Source organism: Neolamprologus multifasciatus, chromosome 9 (assembly GCF_963576455.1).
Source record: "Neolamprologus multifasciatus chromosome 9, fNeoMul1.2, whole genome shotgun sequence".
NCBI classification, from domain to species: domain Eukaryota; kingdom Metazoa; phylum Chordata; class Actinopteri; order Cichliformes; family Cichlidae; genus Neolamprologus; species Neolamprologus multifasciatus.
In genome coordinates, this window is record NC_140447.1 from 5,000,461 (window position 1) to 5,025,229 (window position 24,769).

The following is a 24,769-nucleotide window of genomic DNA, read 5'->3' on the forward strand; positions in this document are numbered from 1 at the left end:
TCCAGTATGAACACAAATCCCCCAACCCAAGGATCACCACAACATAACCTAATAGACAGATTTGCTTTGTGTCATGGTCCTGGGTCGGTGACCCAGCGCTTTGAGTTTGTTATTAGTATTTTCTAGTTTGTTCTTAGGGTTTGAGTTGTGTGTTCTATCATCCCTACCTGTGTCTCTCCTCTGCGTTCTGATCGTGTCCCCAGTTGGTTGTGTAAAACAGTCTGTGTGTTTCCTGTTTTACTTTGTAGGTTTGTGTCTCGTTATGTCCATTAGTTCCAGCTGTGTCCCCGCCTGTCTGCCATTTCCTAGTTACCTGGTGTGTGTATTTATAGTGCGTGTCTGCCTGTGCTCCTCGTCGGCTCGTCTGTGTTTCATGGTGTCTGTGTCTCTCTGCCTCCCACCCCATTTGTATGATCCGGTTGGTTATTTAGCTCACCCAGTTTAGGTTTATGTTCTGTCCTGCCCTCAGTTCTGTTATTTGTACACTGTAAATTAAACCCTCACTCATATCGTCATATCGGCTGTCTGCATTTTGGGTCCTCCGTTTCCTCCACACCACACGGCTCACCCCGCCAGCCGTGACAGTACGAGCCGACCAAACATGGACCCAGCAGCATCCGCACCTTCCCAGGAGTTTCGGGAGGAATTGATTGACTCCGTTTCGAGGTTAGTTAACCTGTGGCTTGAGCATGAGGGGGAGGAATTTCACCGCGCCGTAGAAGCCAGGCTACAACAGCTTATCTTTGCTCACTCCTGGCTACTGGACTCACTTCACCCGCTCGCACAGAATTTCATTCTGAACGAGCTCCGTCTTCACCCCCCGGCTGCTACCACCCACCCTGCAACTCATGCTTCACTTCCGACAGAGGATGTTCTGCCCGGCCCGTCAATCCAGCCTTCAAGGGGGAAACGGCGCTCACGCTGCCGACGCTCCTCGCCACAGTCGGACCTGGGGATTTCTAAGTTGCCGGCTGTGGTGAGTGGACAAGACACTCTTTTTGTTTCACCAGAACTTGTGACGGTTTATACCGGGGCTGTGTTTTTTGAGCCTGCCGCACAGCCGCAAGCTCGTTTAGCTGCACAGCCGCAAGCTCGTTTAGCTGCACAGCAGCATTCAGCTCGGCCCCCGGTATCCCCACTAGCCCAGTCATCTATGCCATCTTCACCGACTCCCTCTGTACAGGAGGCTGCGTCTCTGCCTCCCGTTTTGGACTCTTTTTCTAGTGCGTATTTTTTGCAGAGAGACAAACATGTTAAAAAGGCAAACGTTCCTCAAGAGCTGGCCAGTTCTGAGACTGAGACGCACTCCAGGGCCTCCCCAGAGGCTGGGTTTCAGCCCCCAGCAGACTCTGGATCCATGGAGGTAAAGAAGCCAGCTGAGGACTGCACCCGGCTGTCGCTGCCTGAGCTGAGTCAATGCTCGGTGCAGCTGCAGCCAGCTTTGTGTTTGCCAGAGGCCCGTGCGCCTGCTGGTTCTGATTTGTTCCTGCCAGAGGCCCGTGCGCCTGCTGGTTCTGATTTGATCCTGCCAGAGGCCCGTGCGCCTGCTGGTTCTGATTTGTTCCTGCCAGAGGCCCGTGCGCCTGCTGGTTCCGTTCTGCGCCCGCCAGAGGTCTCCGCGCCTGCTGGTTCTGTTCTGCGCCCGCCAGAGGTCCCCGCGCCTGCTGGTTCTGTTCTGTGCCTGCCAGGGGCCCCTGTGCCCGCCAGGGGCCCCTGTGCCCGCTGATCCTGAGACTGTTCTCGCTGGAGGGCCCGAGGAGCCCGTCCAGCCTCCTGTCCCGTCCGCTGGAGGGCCCGAGGAGCCCGTCCAGCCCCAAGACCCATCCGCTGGAGGGCCCGAGGAGCCCGTCCAGCCCCAAGACCCGTCCGCTGGAGGGCCCGAGGAGCCCGTCCAGCCCCAAGACTCGTCAGCTGGAGGTTCAGGAGAACCCAGCCAGCTTCCTGCCTCGTCAGCTGGAGGGCCTGAGGAGCCCGTCCAGTCTTCTGCCTCATCAGCTGGAGGGCCCGAGGAGCCCGTCCAGCCGCCAGCTGCAGCCTCATCATCCTCGCCGGCTGCCGCTTCATCCACACCGCCGGCAGCCTCCGTGTCTTCATCCTCGCCAGCTGCAGCCTCCGTGTCTTCATCCTCGCCAGCTGCAGCCTCCGTGTCTTCATCCTCGCCAGCTGCAGCCTCCGTGTCTTCATCCTCGCCAGCTGCAGCCTCCGTGTCTTCACCCTCGCCAGCTGCAGCCTCCGTGTCTTCACCCTCGCCGTCGCCTGGTCCAGCTCCGGCTTTGTCGTCGCCTGGTCCAGCTCCGGCTTCGTCGTCGCCTGGTCCAGCTCCGGCTTCACCCACGCCGTCGCCTGGTCCAGCCTCTGCATCGGCCTCGCCTGGTCCAGCCTCTGCATCGGCCTCGCCTGGTCCAGCCTCTGCATCGGCCTCGCCTGGTCCAGCTTCAGCTTCCGCCTCGCCTGGTCCAGCTTCAGCTTCCGCCTCGCCTGGTCCAGCTTCTGCTTCGGCCTCGCCTGGTCCAGCTTCAGCTTCCGCCTCGCTTGGTCCAGCTTCAGCTTCCGCCTCGCCTGGTCCAGCTTCTGCTTCGGCCTCGCCTGGTCCAGCTTCTGCTTCGGCCTCGCCTGGTCCAGCTTCAGCTTCTGCCTCGTCTGGTCCAGCTTCAGCTTCCGCCTCGTCTGGTCCAGCTTCAGCTTCCGCCTCGTCTGGTCCAGCTTCAGCTTCCGCCTCGTCTGGTCCAGCTTCAGCTTCGGCCTCGCCTGGTCCAGCTTCTGCTTCGGCCTCGCCTGGTCCAGCTTCAGCTTCGGCCTCGCCTGGTCCAGCTTCAGCTTCCGCCTCGCCTGGTCCAGCTTCTGCTTCGGCCTCGCCTGGTCCAGCTTCAGCTTCCGCCTCGCCTGGTCCAGCTTCAGCTTCCGCCTCGCCTGGTCCAGCTTCAGCTTCCGCCTCGTCTGGTCCAGCTTCAGCTTCCGCCTCGTCTGGTCCAGCTTCAGCTTCCGCCTCGCCTGGTCCAGCTTCAGCTTCCGCCTTGCCTGGTCCAGCTTCTGCTTCGGCCTCGCCTGGTCCAGCTTCAGCTTCGGCCTCGCCTGGTCCAGCTTCAGCTTCCGCCTCGTCTGGTCCTGGTTCAGCTTCCGTCTCGTCTGGTGCTGCAAAGGCCACGCAGCCTTCAGGTCCCAAACTGCCGCCTCGACATCGGCGGTCATCTGCCAGGCCGCTTGTTGGGCGTCATCATCGATATGGACGACCTCCCAAAGGCCGCCGCTACCTTCCGTGCGGCCGGCCTCCGGACTTGTGTCGCCGCCGCCGTTGCTGTCCGCACGGTCGGCCGCCTGACCTGTGTCGCCGCCGCCGTTGCTGTCCGCACGGTCGGCCACCTGACCTGTTTCCCCGTCGCCGCCGTTGCTGTCCGCACAGTCGGCCGCCTGACTTGTTTCCCCGTCGCCGCCGTTGCTGTCCGCACGGTCGGCCTCCTGAACTGTTTCCACTTCGCCGCCGCTGCCGCGTGCACGGTCGGCTTCCTGAACTGTTTCCACTTCGCCGCCGCTGCCGTGTGCATGGTCGGCCTCCTGAACTGTTTCCACTTCGCCGCCGCTGCCGTGTGCACGGTCGGCCTCCTGAACTGTTTCCACTTCGCCACCGCTGCCTTCCGCGCGGTCGGCTTTTGGACCTGAGTTGTCAGCCTCCGGGTCGGCCCCCTGAACTTGTCCGTCTGGGCCTTTTTGGACTCTGTCCCTCCGTCCTGGACCCCCGCCACCCGCCCTGGTCGGGTCGTTTTCCGTTTTTTGGTTTTTTGGGGGGGGGTTTGTGTTTCTGTTGGGCTGTCTGGAGCCAGCCCTTGAGGGGGGGGTACTGTCATGGTCCTGGGTCGGTGACCCAGCGCTTTGAGTTTGTTATTAGTATTTTCTAGTTTGTTCTTAGGGTTTGAGTTGTGTGTTCTATCATCCCTACCTGTGTCTCTCCACTGCGTTCTGATCGTGTCCCCAGTTGGTTGTGTAAAACAGTCTGTGTGTTTCCTGTTTTACTTTGTAGGTTTGTGTCTCGTTATGTCCATTAGTTCCAGCTGTGTCCCCGCCTGTCTGCCATTTCCTAGTTACCTGGTGTGTGTATTTATAGTGCGTGTCTGCCTGTGCTCCTCGTCGGCTCGTCTGTGTTTCATGGTGTCTGTGTCTCTCTGCCTCCCACCCCATTTGTATGATCCGGTTTGTTATTTAGCTCACCCAGTTTAGGTTTATGTTCTGTCCTGCCCTCAGTTCTGTTATTTGTACACTGTAAATTAAACCCTCACTCATATCGTCATATCGGCTGTCTGCATTTTGGGTCCTCCGTTTCCTCCACACCACACGGCTCACCCCGCCAGCCGTGACACTTTGTCTAAGGTGCATTTCTGGGATTTTGCACAACCCAGGATTCAAATCATGAATACATAATGGATTTGGATTTACAACATTATGAATGAAATGTGCTCTATTTGGAAGCAGCCGGGCCCACTTGCCTTTTGACAGGTTAAATTGTTATTGATCCCTTTACCCCGAGTCCTAAAGTGTATATTTATTTTCTTACTCTTCTTATATTTATTGTTTGTTTACTTGCACTGCTGTAGCTGGAGCCTCATCATCTCGTCTCTCTATATACTGGACTGTATGTAGCGGAGATGACAATAATTGTTGATTTGTTTTTATTTTCTTATAGTTTGTGAGTTGGTTATTAAATGCTGCTCCAGCCGGTCAGAGAATCCCCTGTCGCCCCGCCCTCTCCTCCCTGTGTCGCAAGCAGCAGGCGCACCTCGCAAACGAGGGCGCCCTTACTCCCAGAAAATGGGCGATAGACATTCGTAAAATGCGCTGGCTGACGTTGGGGCAGGATGAGTACGAGCAATATTTTTTTACCAATGCCCGTGATGCCACCCCCCACCATGATGCCACCCCGGGCAACCGCCCATGTCGCCCGTATCAAAATCTGCTACTGAGCACAGTCACCCTCTCCGGGAATTACACTGAGCAGATGTACTTGTTTCTCTTCAAAGCACCCGACACGCCCTTAGTTTGGGGACTTCCCTGGCTCCAGCAACACAATCCACAGACTGAGTGGGCTAAGGGGTGCAAGTTTGCATGTCTACTGACCCTGCAGGGCTGCCCACTCCGCCCGACGTGTCAACCGTGCCTGCTGATTACCACGACATGGGTCAAGTTTTTAGCAAAGACAGGGCCCAATCGCTGCCTTCCCATTGTATGTATGACTGTGGGATAGATTTGGTCCCTGGCGCCCCCTTGCCCACTAGCCGGCTCTATAGCATCTCGAAGCCCGAGCGCAAGTCTATGGAGTGCTACATTATGGACTCCCTGGCGGCTGACATCAACTGCCCTTCAAATCAAATCAAATCAAATGACTTTTATTGTCACATCACATGTGCAGGTACACTGGTACAGTACATGCGAGTGAAATTCTTGTGTGCGAGCTTCAACAGCAACAGAGTTGTGCAAAAATACAATAACATAAAATAAGCAAAATATAAGAATGGCTAAATCTGAGAGTAATAAATATATGTACAATATAAGAGTGTATGCATTACTGGATGTGTATACTAAATATGTTTTTCTACGTGTGTGTGTGTGTGTGTACATATTTTACAAAATATATAAAATACACAGAGGTTGGTAATTGGATATTGTGCAAAACAGTGGCATTAATGTACAGTATGTAGTGCATAATGTTGAAGTTCCAGTAGTGGAGGTGAGGTGTCTATGAAGTGTTCAGCAGTCTGATGGCCTGGTTACCTGGCATGGTAGATGTTAAACATGTGAGACTGGTGTTGTGCCGTCTGCTGGAGAATCGGCTGTTTTGCAAAGTGGAGAAGTGTGAGTTTCATGCCTCAACTGTTTCTTTTCTGGGTTTCATTCTTAACAGGGCTGGTTGCGAGCAGACCCAGCCAAAGTCAAAGCTGTGCTGGAGTGGCCTGTGCCCGGAACCTGGAAGAAGTTCCAAAGTTTTCTTGGATTTGCCAACTTTTACAGACGTTTCATCCGGGACTTCAGTAAGGTTGCATTGCCTGTCACACAACTCACATCACCCAAACAGCCTTTCCTGTGGTCTCCAGAAGCTCAACAAGCATTGGACTTTCTCAAACACCTTTTTGCTTCGGCCCCCATTCTCACCCAGGCTGACCTCGCCCTGCCATTCGTGGTGGAAGTGGATACTTCTAATTTGGGAGTTGGGGCAGTCCTCTTCAGTTCAGTTCAGTTCAGTTCTTTTTATTTCAAACATATGCATTCACCAACGTTTCATAAAATCATTCCATGCAGTTGTTTGAAAAGGAGTAGGCAGAAGTATATACTTATTTAGCCCTGGGTCATTAATGATATGAGTCCAAGTGTCAGGCTTCAAAATTGTGTATTCCCTTTTTTGAGGAGAAAACCTGTCTACAGATGGCTTTCGAGGCATCTAAGTAAAAAAATACACTATGATTAAGATAGAAAAAAAGATGACTTCTGACCTATATATTCAGCCAGGGGCAACCCCCCTCCATGTTCTCCACCAATCAACACTTTCATATTTTGTGGATTTCTTGTTTTTAAGATGGAGCTATTTAATTTGTGAATTTTATTGACTTGAGTCTGAGTTTTTAACCCATTTACATACACTGTTCAGCACTTTGGTCCAGTGCACTGGATGTTTTTAATTGTCTTTCAAATTTGTAATTGCTGTACTTTTGAAAACATTTAACATCATTCACTTTCATCCAGACAGAGCAAAGGAGCAAAGGTCCATCCAACTATCACCAATAATTACCTGGACATTAGAGGCGACTGTAAGGAGTGTCATGGTCAGTTAGAAATGTCATGTGACAGACAGCCAGCAATTTATAGTCCAATGGTGCTCCAGTGTTTCATGAGAAATACAGATCTCTCCCTGTACACTGGCCACTCTAAGCGGTTCATGTCTGGAAACCTGCATGAAGAGATCGCTAAAGAGCTGTGTGCGAGCAGAATGAAACTAGCTGTATGGAGGTCAGCGAAGGCAGCAGATCTGATGGATGTTGGCGAACCTGAGCCAAGCCACTCTGTGAAAAGCCAAACAAGAGAGAAAGGACTTGGAATTAGGGGACAAGGACCTCATTGCATCTCTGCAGTTATTAAAATATAGTGTTCCTCACAGTCGTAGCATACGAGATATTGGACTAGAGTCAAACTCAGATGCATGTTTACAAGACATTGTAAAAAAAAATCTTCCAACTGTATGTTTTGATGCAACTGGTTCAGTTGTGAAAAGACTGCTGAGACCAAATGGCAAATCTGGCCATATCTTCCTTTATCAAGGTATTCTGAGAAAAAACAATTGCCCCAGTGTCCCAGTGGTGCAAATGCTGTCAGAGAAACATGATGTTAATGCCATCGCAAACTGGTTGACAGAATGGATTTGTGCAGGTGCACCTGTGCCAGAAAAAGCTTTGAGGGACTTTTCTCTGGTAATTCTGGGAGCTCTGGTCAAGGCTTTCACTCCTCATCCTGATCTGAAGTCCTACCTTAATGAATGCTTTAATGTCCTTCTTGGAACCCAGTCTGCCAAACTCCCCCCTTGTTTTATCAGGGTTGATGTTGCGCACTGCATCAAGATGATAAGCCAGTGGGACTGCCTGAAGAAGAAAACACATCGTGGTAAAGAAACTTCTTCAGTCTCAATGTTTGGACCATGCAAAACAGCTCCTACGTGCTATCACTGTTGTGGCCCTCAGTGAGGTGGTGAAGGTGATGACAGTTCTGGAGCCCCTCTTCCTTCAGAAAGGTGCAAGAAATACCTAAAAGCCCAAATTATTCAAGACTCCATCATCATTCCAGACGAACAGAGGAAAGTGAGAGAGTGGATTCAGAGTGGATGAGATCCAGACTGACCTACAACAGTGGGTAACAGAAATATGTGAGGAGAGCAGGTCGCCTGCTGCAGCAAACGGGGATAGAGATAATATTCACTTTCTCCCTGAGATTATTCCCCATATAATAAGACTGGTAAGTTACTTGCCACTCTGGACAGGAATAATGGTCCCTCTCTTCCAAAGCACCAGCATCACAGTTCAGCCACTGTTGAAGCTGAGTTCAAAAAGATAAAACATGGCCTTTTTAAACATGAAAACTTGCCTGTTTGTGTCAATCGCTTCATTGCTCGTCATCTTTCCTTCATCGAGGGAAATATGCGGATTTGTTCTGCAAAAGAAAAGACCAAAGATGAGGCAACAGTGGAATCACAGAAAGTCACAGATGCCAATTCTGACGACTCACAGTGCAGAAGACAAAATAAAAATGGATGCTCACCGTTTGTGGGATCTGATGCTGCAACAAACGTTCCTCTGGCTGATGAAGATGCAGTTGAGAACTGGAGGGGCCTAGCTGTTCCACCCAGAAAAAGGAAGAGGACTTCCTACCTCTGTCCATGTCCCAAATGGCTCCATGCAGATGAAACTTTTGGAGCCAAAAGAATGAAGTGGGATTATTAATAAAATGGAAACCTTCATCAGCCTATTAGATTAGGCGACAATCTCTATCCTAATAGGCTGATGAAGGTTATGCAGGCGAAGCAGGCGCTGACCGGGGGCACGGGGTTTTGGAGCTTTGGCAAGAGGACGCCGGCCGTGCTGCAGGTGGCGGCGATGATCATGAGCGCGATCGCGGGCATGGCGATGTCGGTGAAACTCGCGACGCAGATGTAGCCGATGATGACGACGACAAAGCCGTAGGCATCGGGCGCGCGAGCAACGACGAGGAGGAGAAGGACAGGAAACTCGAGAGCGACAACAAGGATGACTATGAAGAAGAAGACGAAGACTATGAAGAAGAAGATGAAGATGAAGAAGAAGACAACTTCGACCCACAAGGACGAGGCCCCACCAAAGAGGCCGTGGCGACGGCGCGAGACGAGGCCTCCTCATTCATGGCCTACTTTCCGCCAGAGATAGAGGACTTGGTGATCGCCATGACCAACCTGGAAGCGGACGGGATGGAAGCCGTGTCGAGTTCCGAGCCTACGTGGGGCTGCTCGCACTCGCCGTCGTGTACAGGTCCCGGGGAGAGGCCTGCGAGAGCCTGTGGGATGCCGAGAGTGGCAGGTCCGTGTTCAGAGCCACGATGCCGCTCAAGACTTTTCGTGCATACTCGAGCGCGCTGCGGTTCGACGACAGAGAGACCAGACGAGCCAGGCGCAGCGGCCACGGCGGTGGCTACGACAAACTGGCCCCCATCAGAGCCGTGTGGGACGAGTGGTGGGCGAGGTTGCCCGCCATGTACCGACCGGGACCGGAGGTCACCGTCGACGAGTGACTGGTGCCGTTCAGAGGTACGTAGTCTGTACCGTGTGTTTGTGTGTGTGCGCCCGTGACCGGGGGGGGGATAAGAGGAGGAGGAGGAGGAACAACACTAGCTTTATAGACTCCAATTTGTGCATGTAAATGGAGAGTCCTCTTCACACACTGAGGTTAATTATGGAGTTCCACAGGGTTCGGTGCTAGGACCAATTCTGTTTACATTATACATGCTTCCCCTAGGCAGCATCATTAGAAGACATAGCATACATTTTCACTGCTATGCAGATGACACCCAGCTCTATCTGTCCATGAAGCCAGATAACACACACCAATTAGTTAAACTGCAGGAATGTCTTAAAGACATAAAGACTTGGATGGCCACTAACTTTCTGCTTCTTAACTCAGATAAAACTGAGGTCATTGTACTCGGCGCTGAAAAGCTTAGAAATATGGTATCTAACCAGATTCTTACTCTGGATGGCATTACCTTGGCCTCCAGTAACACTGTGAGGAACCTTGGAGTCATTTTTGACCAGGATATGTCCTTCAACGCACATATTAAACAAATATGTAAGACTGCGTTCTTCCATTTGCGCAACATCTCTAAAATTAGAAATATCCTGTCTCAGAGTGACGCTGAAAAACTAGTTCATGCATTTATTACTTCCAGGCTAGACTACTGCAATTCATTATTATCAGGATGTCCAAAAAACTCACTGAAAAGCCTTCAGTTAATCCAAAATGCTGCAGCAAGAGTACTGACAGGGACTAGAAAGAGAGAGCATATTTCTCCTGTTTTGGCTTCCCTTCATTGGCTTCCTGTTAAATCCAGAATTGAATTCAAAATCCTGCTCCTCACATACAAGGTCTTAAATAATCAGGCCCCATCTTATCTTAATGACCTTGTAGTACCATATCACCCTATTAGAGCACTTCGCTCCCGCTCTGCAGGCCTACTTGTTGTTCCTAGAGTATTTAAAAGTAGAATGGGAGGGAGAGCCTTCAGTTTTCAGGCCCCTCTTCTGTGGAACCAGCTTCCAGTTTGGATTCAGGAGACAGACACTATCTCTACTTTTAAGATTAGGCTTAAAACCTTCCTTTTTGCTAAAGCATATAGTTAGGGCTGGACCAGGTGACCCTGAATCCTCCCTTAGTTATGCTGCAATAGATGTAGGCTGCCGGGGGATTCCCATGATGCATTGAGTTTTTCCTTTCCAGTCACCTTTCTCACTCACTATGTATTAACAGACCTCTCTGTATTGAATCGTATCTGTTATTAATCTCTGTCTCTCTTCCACAGCATGTCTTTATCCTGTCTTCCTTCTCTCACCCCAACCGGTCGCAGCAGATGGCCGCCCCTCCCTGAGCCTGGTTCTGCCGGAGGTTTCTTCCTGTTAAAAGGGAGTTTTTCCTTCCCACTGTCGCCAAAGTGCTTGCTCATAGGGGGTCATATGATTGTTGGGCTTTTCTCTGTATCTATGAAGCGCCTTGAGGCGACATTTGTTGTGATTTGGCGCTATATAAATAAAATTGAATTGAATTGAATTGAATAGCTTTTGTCTTGTTTTCGATGGGTTCTCTTTTTGTGCTTTTACATCACTTTAACTTCCACGCTTCCATGTGTGTTCTCTGTCAAACTCACGTCTCTTCTTTCTACCCCACCTTCCCACATCTCCCTCTCTCTCTCGCCATCAGGAAGAAGTCCGTTCAGACAATACATGCCCAGCAAACCGGCCAGGTACGGGATCAAGATATGGGTGGCTTGGGACGCGCGTTCCAGCTATGCGTGGAAGATGCAAGTCTACACCGGCAAGCCCGACAAGCGCGGCCCTCCAGAAAAGCACCTGGCCACTCGAGTGGTCGTGGACCTCACCGAGGGATTGACGCCGGGACACAACGTCACCTGCGACAACTTTTTCACCTCGCCCAAGCTCGCCGACAGGCTCTTTTGCGAAAGAGGCCACACCGTGCTGGGCACTCTGCGATCAAACAGACCCGAGATCCCCAGAGAGCTGCGCTGCGTCAAGGGCAGAGCCATCGGCTCGTCGAATCCGTAGTACTTTGTGGCTCGGTAGATGATGGAGGAGGAGGAGGAGGAAGAAGAAGAGGGCCCGACACAATCATCCTCTCCTACGTGGCCAAGAAGAACAAGAACGTGCTGCTTCTCACCACCGCTCCTCGCTATCACCACCACTCTGGCCCCGAGCCTCAGCCTAGCAGCAGCAACAGCAACGGTGGAAAACCTCCCTTGGTGTTGCATTACAATCGCACCAAGGGAGGCGTTGACAACCTGGACAAGGTCGTGAGCACGTACAGCTGCAGGAGAAAGACCTGCAGGTGGCCCGTGGCCCTTTTCCACAACATGGTTGACGTCGCGGCCTACAACGCATTCGTGCTCTGGAGGGAAATTCACCCCGACTGGATGACGGTCAAGCTCAACAAACGAAGGCTCTTCCTCGAGCGACTGGGCAAAGCACTCGCGCTCCCCATGCTCGAAGCCAAGGCGTTAGCATGAGGTATGAGGATGAGGCTGAGTCGCAGCACAAGGCTGATGATGCTGATGCCGCTACTGCTGCTACTCGTACCACCGCTACGCCACGCGACTCCTCTCCGGTCAAGATGCGAAGGTGCCGCGTGTGTCCCAGGAGCAAAGACGTCAAGACCAAGATCCTGTGCCACGAGTGCAGAGTGTACGTGTGCACCAACTGCGCCGTCACGTACTGTCCCAACTGCACCGCTTCCCGAACCTCTGTTTTGCCGCCACCATAGTAATAACACAAGCGCTCCTCGGGGGTCACCCCCCAGTGTAACACCGCATCACCACCCAGCTGTCTCCTCACCGAGCCTATGCCTCCCAAGAACCGGCGGGCGCACAAGGGTTAACTAGGGTGACCAACCGTCCTCTTTTCCCCGGACATGTCAACTTTTCAAGTTCTGTCCGGGGGGATTTTCGAGATGGATGAAAGTGTCCGGGTTTTCCTACAGGCCTACAGAAGACCCATATTGTGAAATTATTGTGTAGTTTTAGTTTGCATTATTCTCCTGAAGAGTTGATAACTATTAGATTTATTAAACTGATTTGTATTACATTAGACTGCTGATTTATTGTAAATAAATGATATTGTTTTATGATGCATTATACTGCTGAGTTATAAGAAATACTGTTTTCAGAGAGTCATCGCCTTATTTGTCTGATTAGAAGAGAACAGAGCATACCAGAGAGGTTTTCTGCCCCATCTCATCAGGAGGAGATAAAACAGGGAGCCAAGGCCGTCACTTAGGCGCCGTAAGAGAGAAAGAATGTGAATGTTTAGGTTTTATGACTAGGTGGAGGGGGGCTGAAGCTATAAGAATGTGAGAAACGCTCAGACACTTCGAGATCAGGCGGACACCCTCCCGCGCTCATCTCCCGTCCGGATGGTGTATGCTCATAAAGTGTTGAATTGTATGGAATAAAATGATTGTTGATTGAGCATTTATACACCGAGTATTGTCCTAAATATATATTATAGTTATTATAAAAAGGCTGCGCGAGGCAAAAATTCATCTAGTAAGTTGACTGAGTTCTTTGTTACACATGGTAAAAATGAGGATGCTGTTGTATCTGGAGCAGAAGCAGCACTGGCATTTCATACTATGAAGCATCACAATGCTACAGATCCATGGATTGCACTAGTGTGTTGCTAAAAAAACAAACAAAAAAAAAGCATTTCCAGACTTTAACACAGCTAAAAAGTTCAGCGGTGCCCGCACCAAGACTGAAGCTATTGTCACTCTTGAAGTTAATGAAATCCAGTACTGTGGCATTTCTCAGACTTCAGTAACCATGGAACAGAGGAAATATTCCCAATCATACTTTGACTGGAAGAAAGGTGGTGCGCAAACAAAATTAATTGAGGTCAGAAACGCCAAATGAAACAGCGGAAACCATTGCACAATACCTCACTGGTACCTCACTGGTAATTTTTCTTATACAGATGAGGCATTATTTCTGTAACATTATTTAATTTAAAGTTATTTTTTTTGCACTTGTTGACTTGAAAGCCTATATGACATTTTTATTTTCACCATTCATTAACCGCACAGAGAAGGCATCTTTTAAATATGTTTAAAATTTCTATTTTCTATTATTAAAATTCTTTATGACTGGGCCAAGTGTCCTCTTTTTTTTAAATTCAAAATATGGTCACCCTAGATTAACACCTCACGACCAGCTCCCGATCACCAATTGTTTGGTCGTTAGAAAAGCAAACGTGTTTGAAATCCTGTCGTCCGTCGTGAGGGTGTCACTGCAGCTTCTCACACTCCGCACATGCAAATACAGAAATGTAGGTGAAAAAGACGGAGCAGCATGGCAGTGCAACGTGTTGTCTGGACTAGAGATGGACCGATCCGATATTACGTATCCGTATCGGTCCGATACTGACCCAAATTACTGGATCGGATATCGGTGAGAAATAAAAAATGTAATCCGATCCATTAAATATCAAAAAAGCACCTCACAAAACTTGCTACACGGCGTAACTCGGCTCATAACCGTAGCACGTCGCAGCAATATGCATCACGTGATAGAGCGGCTGTGTGTATTTGTAGCCTCACTAGCAAACCAGCATTTCATCTCCGAGGAAGTTATCCCAGAGAGAAGTAAAGCAAGTGTGTAAGTTCATCTCTGCAGTAGCGGTTTTAGATACGGGCGACACGGGGGGTTGCCCGGGGCGGCATCGTGGTGGGGGCGGCATCGCGGCTCGTTCTCATGCTGCCCCGACATCATGCCAGCGCATATTGGGAATGGCATTGGTTTTCTATCGCCCATTTGCTGGGAGTAAGGGTGCCCTCCATTTGCGAGGTGCGCCTGCTGCTTGCGGCACAGGGAGGAAAGGGCGGGGCGGCGGGGGATGCTCTGGCTGGCTGGAGCAGCAAAAATTACCAACTCACAAAATAAAACAAATTACAAACAAACCAACAAACACGAAAACACCAGACATCATGATACAGACTTATAATTTGCACCGATTTTTTTCAAAATTCTATACGCGAAAAGTGAGCGCGAGAGCCCTCGGTGCGCCTGCTCGCTGCTGAAGTCAAAGTAAACTTTATTGTCATCTCCGCTACATACAGTCCAGTATATAGAGAGACGAGACGACGAGGCTCCAGTTACAACAGTGCAAGTAAACAAACAATATATATAAGAAGCGTAAGAAAATAAATATACACTTTAGGACCAGGAGTAAAGGGATCGATAACAATTTAAAATGTATATTTTATATTTTGTTGATCTAAAGTCTCACACACAACCTGTTTTTAAACTTCTTTTCTCATTTTTTAAATGAGAAAAGAAGAGGAGGAGCGTAGCGACTTCCACAGTCGCTAGAGGCCGGGGACTGAGCCTGTCTATTTGCCTCTCAACTTTACGCAATAATGCCAGAGGTGGAATTGCTTGCTTGTTTATTAAAGTGCTTGAAAAGTTTACAGAGCAATGTGATCGGCTCGCGATTCAAACTCTTAAAACATCACAGGCTCTAATGCAACAAGGGGAAACTCGTTGTGCTGCGGTCAACAAAAACTACGCTACCCAGCCCTCCTCTCTGTCAAAATCAAACCAGTGAAAGACAGACTGACAACGCCCTCTTAATGTCGCCGCTAGCACCCACGTGACTCCCGTTACACATCACCATAGCAACCAAACAAATGAAAACCGAGTGATCATTAAAATTCAATACATTTAATTATGACTCCTACAAGGAGAAACGAGCAAAAGATACAGGTAAGCAGATGTCTCATTGGATAATGGCAGGTCATGTATCCTAAAACATTAAGAGTCAGGATACTTTCTTAATCCCTAAGGAAATTATTTGGGTTACAGTTCCTCCAAGAAGAAATGGTAAAAATAGTAACAGTAACAGACTAAACTCCAAACAATATATACAATAATATAATATTAATTAGTCAGTGTCAATTGTTGATTTGTCCTGTTCTCATTGTATGACGAATTATGATGTCTGTTTAGTAGCCGTTTGCATACAATGTTTGCATACAATGCATACTCTGTCTCTCTCTTCGTGTGTGTGTGTGTGTGTGGGGGGGGGGGGCGCCAGAGGGGGTGTTCGCCCAGGGCGCCAAACAGGCTAGGACCGCTACTGCATCTCTGAATGTCTGTAAAGCATTCCCATGTTAAGCTTAACAACAGATATTAGGAGCGACTGCCTCTCTCTCTCTCTCTCTCTCTCTCTCCTGTTGCTACTTCAATCGTGAAACTGCTTAATGATCAGCTGATCGGCTTTTCTGTCGCGACTCCGTCTCTCTTCTTAGTTTTTGGCCCACTTCTCACCAGAAAGAGGAAACCAGCGGCTGAACAACAGCAGCACGTTTAAGCTTGATAAGCTGTTGTTAGAATTTATTTAATATTACTTTCTACACCAGGATCTTTTTCTATGCAGCTGACGGCTGGTAACTGTGCAGGGGCGGATCTAGCAAAGTTTAGCCAGGGGGGCCGATAGGGCATGAACAGGGAAAAGGGGGCACAAAGACATACTTTTCTTTCTTATTCTCATTTAAAATGTCGAGCTTTTAATAAATAATTATCTGACTCTTACACCCAAAGTTTTAATCTGATGTAAAATGTATAGAAGTCCATTACTGTATATAGTAACTGTTAAGTCTAATATACCCTAGTAAGCTATAGTACTTTTTCCTTTGGGAAGGTACCATCTGTGCAGTCTGCAGTTCTGTTGAAGAAAGATGTTGAATCTATTTAATTATTCTTGAAAAATAATTTATTTCTGTGCATTTTCCCCCCTGCATCAAATTAAATTTGATTACATCGATTAAGCATCATGAGGTGGAGGGTGGTTTGTTTGTTTTTTGCTGGGAGTTTGCAACCCTATTAGTTAGGTTGCTTAATATTTCTGCTAAGTACTCTTTAAAATACCAGAATAGGGAGGATGCAGTAGGTTTAAGTTTATTAGATTGATCAGTGTTGCTGAACTATGAAATATTTTGGGCGCAGTGTATTTTTTATTTTATTTTATTTTTTTTATTTTATTTTATTTTTTTACATACAGGTATAACAGAATAGCTTTAGTGTTGTTATTTATTTAAACTTGAGTATAAACTTATACAAAATGCAGCAAGATATTAAAAAAACGTTTTATTGATTAAAAAACACACTATATCGGATTCATATCGGTATGGGCAGATATCCAAATTCATGATATCGGTATCGGTATCGGACATAAAAAAGTGGTATCGTGCCATCTCTAGTCTGGACACAAGCGATGGAGGCCCAACTCGTTGAACTTTGGCAAGCTCATCTGTGCCTTTTTGATATGGCTTCACAAAATTATCATGACCGCACCAAACGTGACAGGAGATAGCTGCTCGTGCAGCAGCCTGGTAAGTCTTTTTTTTTTTCATTAGCAGTATAGCAAAGTTGATGGTGGTAGTCATGTTTGTGTCTGTGTGAGTGAAAGAGAGGCAGAGAAAGAGATTTTGTATATAAGCTTATTGTTATAAGCTTCTTGTCACAATTAATGTTATCAAGATAAAATTTCATTGTGAAGTGCCTGTGAGTGACTGCACGAGTAAGAGGTGTTGGTCAAGTTACTTGAAAAAAGTAATCAGTAACTGATTACTTCCCCCAAAAAGTAATCCTGTTACTTTACTTATTACTTATTTTCAAAAGTAATTAATTACTTCGTTACTTTTTAAAAACATGATTTACAACCTGAATAGGTGATAAAGCGATAGATCTTTCAGCCCAATTTTACTTTATCTGCATAATCATCATACAAAATGTAATCAAATGGAAAAGTCTCTTTTTAAAACTTGTTTTATTAGTTTTAATCTTTTAACTTTATGCATCAAGCAAAAATTTAATTATATACAACATTCTCTGACTGGAAGAAATTAGTTTAACATTTAAACCTATTTTCTGCACATTCCAGCACATAAAAGAAAATATTTTGTGTGTTTACACTCAGTCTTTCAAATAGATGCAAGTAAAACACAGCAGAAAATAAATAAAGTCAAAGACTAGCGGTCCTGTTGCTCTATTTTCACCTGTAAAGCAGGAGTGGGGTAGGCGGAGGTTTACCCTGGTGCAGGTGTGCTGCGGTCAGTGGAAGAATCCGCGAGTTTCTCTGTGAGTTTCCCATTACGTCGTAGCTACTCGGAGCTTGCTCGGAAGTTTAGGGGTTTTTTCGCTGTAAAAAGAAGTTTTCTTCCCACGCACAACGGACACTAATGTTTTTGTCACTTTTTATGGAGTCAAACTCAAAGTAAGGTCAGTACATCCACGCTTTAAACGCTGCACGCTCATACTCTCTCTGCACTCGATATATGATCCATTGTTGATCTGCACACAGCTGTTGTCACGAACATCGCACTCGCTTACGTCACTGTCATGAGACATTCTCGCAAAAAAATTGCGGTTTTAGTAACGCAGTAACGCAGCGTTCCTACGGGAAAGTAACAGTAATCTAATTACCTTTTTTGCAATAGTAATCCCTTACTTTACTCGTTAATTGAAAAAAGTAACCGGATTTCAGTAACGCGTTACTTGTATCACGTTACTGCCCAGCTCTGCGAGTAAGTGAACTTTCTTTTATGAAACCATGAAATGAAGAGTTCAGATGTAAAAACCTCTAAATTGACTTTCAGAAATATTAAATTTTATAATTAATTTCCAGGTAAACTCTCTCCAACTACAGTTTGAACATTAATAACAGTAGGGTTTTGAATCTCAACTATTTAAATAAAAATCCTAAAGTACATGGCAATGTAAATTTTTCAGTGAATGAAGTGAAAACCCGGGTTGCATCATTTCGACACAGTATGGCACACTGCTCAAACCGAAACCCAGTGGCAATGGCCAGAAACCACCAACTCCCAAGCAGGTCTGGATATTAAAACATTTGGATTTCTTGAATGCACCCAGTGGCAATGGCCAGAAACCACCAACTCCCAAGCAGGTCTGGATATTAAAACATTTGGATTTCTTGAATGCACATGTTGTCCACAGAAATACAGAGTCCACTCTGAGAGTGAGTTCATAACCAAGTTGTTTAAAAGCATACGCACATACACACACCTTATGAAGGGATATTTGTGGGGAATGATGTCAAAGGTAATTCTCAGTCGAAATGTTTTCAGTAAAATAAATGCCACAAAGTATACAGTGTTCGTGTGCTTTCCCTTGGCGGCTCCACTGCTCTGTCCGTTTGGAGGAAGGTTTCCTTCCTTTAAAAACACTGTGGAAATAAAATCACCTTTGCTCCGTTACATAGGTCCAGTGTAACTGATGTAGAAAAGCAAAAATATCTATGTACTTGCATGGGTGAACTGATTTCTTAATGTGATATAGATAGATGACCTTGCCTCATGCCCAGCATTCTATAGTTTAAGGGAGTTTATAGGGAGCATTACAGAATTTTCATGTTCACACACTTGCCTGTTGCCAAAAATCGTAGGCTAACTGAAAGCCTTTCCCTGGGGCTGATGGCCTTCCTGAGCTGTGTATCCTTCTTGATGATAGCAGGACTAACCCTCTCCAGGAGATAGTGAAAGTCCTCCACAGACATTCGGATAAGGTCCCAAAAACCCCTCATATCATCTCCCTGTTTACACAGAACAAACTCAAGAACACACCAATAACACAGCAACATAATAGATGTTGGATGTTATTGGTAATTTAAGAGTCGGACCGATATTTAACCAATGTTGTATAAAGCAGAAAGATGTCCCAATCACTTTGGTAGATGTCATTCACTAGAATACTACTCAAGTAAAAGTGTAAAAGTACTGTAGTTAATGGCCAGTAATCCAATTAAATAAAACACTAATAGGCTAAAATTAAATGTTGCCTAATGAAAGTAGAAGCATCCAATGTCTTCAAAAACGTACCCATCATTAGATAAAGCCTACATCAACATGGGTAAGATACGTGCAGATAAAGTACCTGTGTAGGTAAGTGCTATTTAGCTGTTGCTGCTTACCTCCAGTTCTCGTTGTAGAATTGACAGACCGCAGACGTCTGCCCAGCCATTTCCTTGTCTATACACGCAGTCACCTTTTCTTTTTCGATCTTTCTGCACACAGAATAGCACACATTGCTAAGGCAGCGCGATTCTCTTCGGTGAGCATTTTCAAATTCTCAGATTACTGTCTCCCAACTTCCGGATTCTTCTTCTTCTTTATATTGTTTTTTGGCGGTTGACTTCTGGGTTCTTCTTCCGGAAATAAGAACACGATGTGTTGTGCATGTACGTACAGTGTAAGCACTCAGGTCGCATCAGAGCATCGGGCCATATAGTGTGAGACCTGCATCGTTACCTATGAACTTCTAAGCCCTGCGATTCAATCGTACAGTTTGAGCAGGAGCTGAATAACGCGACTGAAAAAGACTCGCACAGTGTATGCCCGGTATGCCCCTTTCTTGTTGTCTTTATAATAAAACATAACTTATTGGTCTAATAAGAGCCACAGTGGAGGGGACGGAGAGCCACATGTGGCTTTAGAGCCGCAGGTTGAAGATCCCTGGCCTAGGTGCTGTGGAAAATTCAATTTTCTACATGTAGGTGGCAACCTATCAAAAAGCATACTCAAAATAACACTTGAAATTAATGTGAAAGCAAACATAATTTTTTCCTGAGACAGCTACATAATGAACATATATAATTAAAAAAAAAATCATACAGACAAACTGGGTATGTAAACAAAATAATTTAGGTATACATGAATCATTTCAAATGTAACTCAGTTTTCCACAGATAAAATTAAAACTTTAGCCTTCCTTGTGTATGTTTGTGCACTGGTAACATCAGAAATATCGACTTTCTGCTGACTAAATTGGTTTACTAAGATGTACTGAAACACACAAAAGATTCATAGAACTAAATATGCAGCAAGCCTAAAAAACAGTGGACGGTCTTCTATAAATGTGCATAACTCCACAGCTGCTGAAACTCACTGCCACAGACACTGGTGTTATATAGGGTAGGCTATAAGAATTCAAATCATTATATCTCAGAAACCATAGCAGCACAAACGATAATTTTACCTGCACAAATCTGCACAAATGAAGCACAAAACAGGAGACCATTTTGGTCTCTTTTGGAGCAGTCTGAGGGGGGATGGTGACCTTTGAATGACCTATGAAATAAAGTTTTAACCAATCAGATAGATGCGCATTCTCATATAAAACTTTGTGTAATGCTAAGATAGGTTGCTCTACACAGATGGACCACAGGGAACAACGGGGCTATTCAACTGAGAACTGAGCCATGAGTTTAAACTTGTGCCGTGAACAAAGCCAAAACTATGGAGCACTTATGCAAGCTGAGCTATGCAAACGACAAGTGAGATTTCAACTGTGGAATCTGCAGTTCTCTGATTTTGGGGCCAAAGGGAGAATCCTACTGGATGGCAGGGTCCCGGGGAAGGGCCAGAGTCCCTGACAGAGTCAGGTATGATGATAGGATGCAGATTCTATCACGAGGATTTGCGTCTGGTAATCTGGTGAGTAGCTATGAACGAGAGGTACAAGGTAGGTCAAGGTAATTTACTATAACAAAACAAAACACAACAATGGCCTGCGCTAACTGTGGTTAGCTGAGAATCTGGCAAAGAGAAGTTGAGAGCGCTGGACTTATTAGCTTGATTACCCACAGGTGAGAGCAATGAGCAGGAGCATGGTGGAACTGCCGGCTCTGTGGAAAAACACTGGCACTCACCCAGACCATGACAAGATTTGTGACATATAGTGTGTTTGGAGACCCCAGAGGGTTAAGGGATGATTCAGAGTTAGCTGATCCAGGCCTAAATGCATCAAAAAGGAAGGTTTTCAGCCTAATCTTAAAAGTAGATGTCTCTATCCCTGGCTCTGTTGGCTCTGAAATAAAATAAAAACAGAGGTCGATTATCTTGTTAATAATTTCACCTCCTCACTACGTACAATTCAATTCAATTCAATTTTATTTATATAGCGCCAAATCACAACAAATGTCGCCTCAAGGCGCTTCATAGATACAGAGAAAAGCCCAACAATCATATGACCCCCTATGAGCAAGCACTTTGGCGACAGTGGGAAGGAAAAACTCCCTTTTAACAGGAAGAAACCTCCGGCAGAACCAGGCTCAGGGAGGGGCGGCCATCTGCTGCGACCGGTTGGGGTGAGAGAAGGAAGACAGGATAAAAGACATGCTGTGGAAGAGAGACAGAGATTAATAACAGATACGATTCAATACAGAGAGGTCTGTTAACACATAGTGAGTGAGAAAGGTGACTGGAAAGGAAAAACTCAATGCATCATGGGAATCCCCCGGCAGCCTACATCTATTGCAGCATAACTAAGGGAGGATTCAGGGTCACCTGGTCCAGCCCTAACTATATGCTTTAGCAAAAAGGAAAGTTTTAAGCCTAATCTTAAAAGTAGAGATAGTGTCTGTTGTAGAGGTTCTTTTGATTTGGAAGGAAAAGTAAGCGCAGACAGAGTCCCAGGGAGTGTCCAAAAAGTGATTTATTAAACACACACGTATTATACAGTGTGGGAGCCAGCCTCTTTGCTCATCCCCAAAACAGAAAGCTTTATAGTCTTTATGACGTCAGAACAATTCCTGGACATGATCGTATCAGAACAACAACAACCCTTCCCGGACTCGAAACCAGATGTTTTCTATATATGGGCATGAAACAGAACAACTGTGTAAGACGAGTGTTCTGTTGTGTAAGATTGTTGGACCAGGCCACCAAAAGTTCAGCGTCCTCAATTGACTTCTTACACCCACCACTGTACTGGTGCTATGTATGATGAAGCATTGCATCTAGAATGTGGTAAATGATACATGATAATAAGGATGATAACTGAATAATGATAATGATAGGTGATAGACTAATGGAGTAATGATGAAATAATGATTGTGCATGTGAATGATAACATAGTGACAGAAAAATAACATTCCTTTACGTGACACTGTCTTCCGAATCCAAACTGGAAGCTGGTTCCACAGAAGAGGGGCCTGAAAACTGAAGGCTCTGCCTCCCATTCTACTTTTAAATACTCTAGGAACAACAAGTAGGCCTGCAGAGCGGGAGCGAAGTGCTCTAGTAGGGTGATATGGTACTACAAGGTCATTAAGATAAGATGGGGCCTGATTATTTAAGACCTTGTATGTGAGGAGCAGGATTTTGAATTCAATTCTGGATTTAACAGGAAGCCAATGAAGGGAAGCCAAAACAGGAGAAATATGCTCTCTCTTTCTAGTCCCTGTCAGTACTCTTGCTGCAGCATTTTGGATTAGCTGAAGGCTTTTCAGTGAGTTTTTTGGACATCCTGATAATAATGAATTGCAGTAGTCCAGCCTGGAAGTAATAAATGCATGAACTAGTTTTTCAGCGTCACTCTGAGACAGGATATTTCTAATTTTAGAGATGTTGCGCAAATGGAAGAACGCAGTCTTACATATTTGTTTAATATATGCGTTGAAGGACATATCCTGGTCAAAAATGACTCCAAGGTTCCTCACAGTGTTACTGGAGGCCAAGGTAATGCCATCCAGAGTAAGAATCTGGTTAGATACCATATTTCTAAGCTTTTCAGCGCCGAGTACAATGACCTCAGTTTTATCTGAGTTAAGAAGCAGAAAGTTAGTGGCCATCCAAGTCTTTATGTCTTTAAGACATTCCTGCAGTTTAACTAATTGGTGTGTGTTATCTGGCTTCATGGACAGATAGAGCTGGGTGTCATCTGCATAGCAGTGAAAATGTATGCTATGTCTTCTAATGATGCTGCCTAGGGGAAGCATGTATAATGTAAACAGAATTGGTCCTAGCACTGAACCCTGTGGAACTCCATAATTAACCTCAGTGTGTGAAGAGGACTCTCCATTTACATGGACAAATTGGAGTCTATTAGATAGATATGATACAAACCACTGCAGTGCAATACCTGTAATACCTACAGCATGTTCTAATCGCTCTAATAGGATATTATGGTCAACAGTATCGAATGCTGCACTAAGGTCAAGAAGGACAAGCACAGAGATGAGTCCACTGTCAGAGGCCATAAGAAGATCATTAGTAACCTTCACTAAAGCTGTTTCTGTGCTGTGATGAGCTCTGAAACCTGACTGAAACTCTTCAAATAAACCATTCCTCTGCAGATGATCTGTTAGCTGTTTGACAACTACTCTTTCAAGGATTTTTGATTTGAAAGGAAGGTTGGAGATTGGCCTATAATTAGCTAAGACTGCTGGGTCTAGAGATGCTTTTTGAGTAAAGGTTTAACTGCAGCCACCTTGAAGGCCTGTGGTACATAGCCGATTATTAGAGATAGGTTGATCATATATAAGATCGAAGAATTAATCAATGGCAGGACTTCTTTGAGCAGTTTTGTAGGAATGGGGTCTAAAAGACACGTTGATGGTTTGGAGGAAGTAATTATTGAAGTTAACTCAGAAAGATCGATTGGAGAAAAAGAGTCTAACTTAACATCAATGGTACTAAGAGTAGCTGTAGATAATATTATATCTGTGGGATGATTATTGGTAATTTTTTCTCTAATGATAAAAATTTTATTTGTGAAGAAGTTCATGAAGTCATCACTAGTTAACGTTAAAGGGATGGTTGGCTCAAAAGAGCTCTGACTTTTTGTCAGCCTGGCTACAGTGCTGAAGAGAAACCTGGGGTTGTTCTTATTTTCTTCAATCAGTGATGAGTAGTAAGCTGTTCTGGCTTTGCGGAGGGCTTTCTTATAAAGCAACAAACTATTTCTCCAGGCTAAATGATGATCCTCTAAATTTGTGACACGCCATTTCCTCTCCAGATTACGAGTCATCTGCTTTAGAGTACGTGTTTGAGAATTATACCACGGGGTCAGGTACTTCTGATTAGAGACCTTAGTTTTCACTGGAGCTACAGTATCCAGAGTCGTACTTGAAGAGTTTCAGTCAGGTTTCAGAGTTCATCACAGCACAGAAACAGCTTTATTGAAGGTTACAAATGATCTTCTTATGGCCTCTGACAGTGGACTCATCTCTGTGCTTGTCCTTCTTGACCTTAGTGCAGCATTCGATACTGTTGACCATAATATCCTATTAGAGCGATTAGAACATGCTGTAGGTATTACAGGTATTGCACTGCAGTGGTTTGTATCATATCTATCTAATAGACTCCAATTTGTCCATGTAAATGGAGAGTCCTCTTCACACACTGAGGTTAATTATGGAGTTCCACAGGGTTCAGTGCTAGGACCAATTCTGTTTACATTATACATGCTTCCCCTAGGCAGCATCATTAGAAGACATAGCATACATTTTCACTGCTATGCAGATGACACCCAGCTCTATCTGTCCATGAAGCCAGATAACACACACCAATTAGTTAAACTGCAGGAATGTCTTAAAGACATAAAGACTTGGATGGCCACTAACTTTCTGCTTCTTAACTCAGATAAAACTGAGGTCATTGTACTCGGCGCTGAAAAGCTTAGAAATATGGTA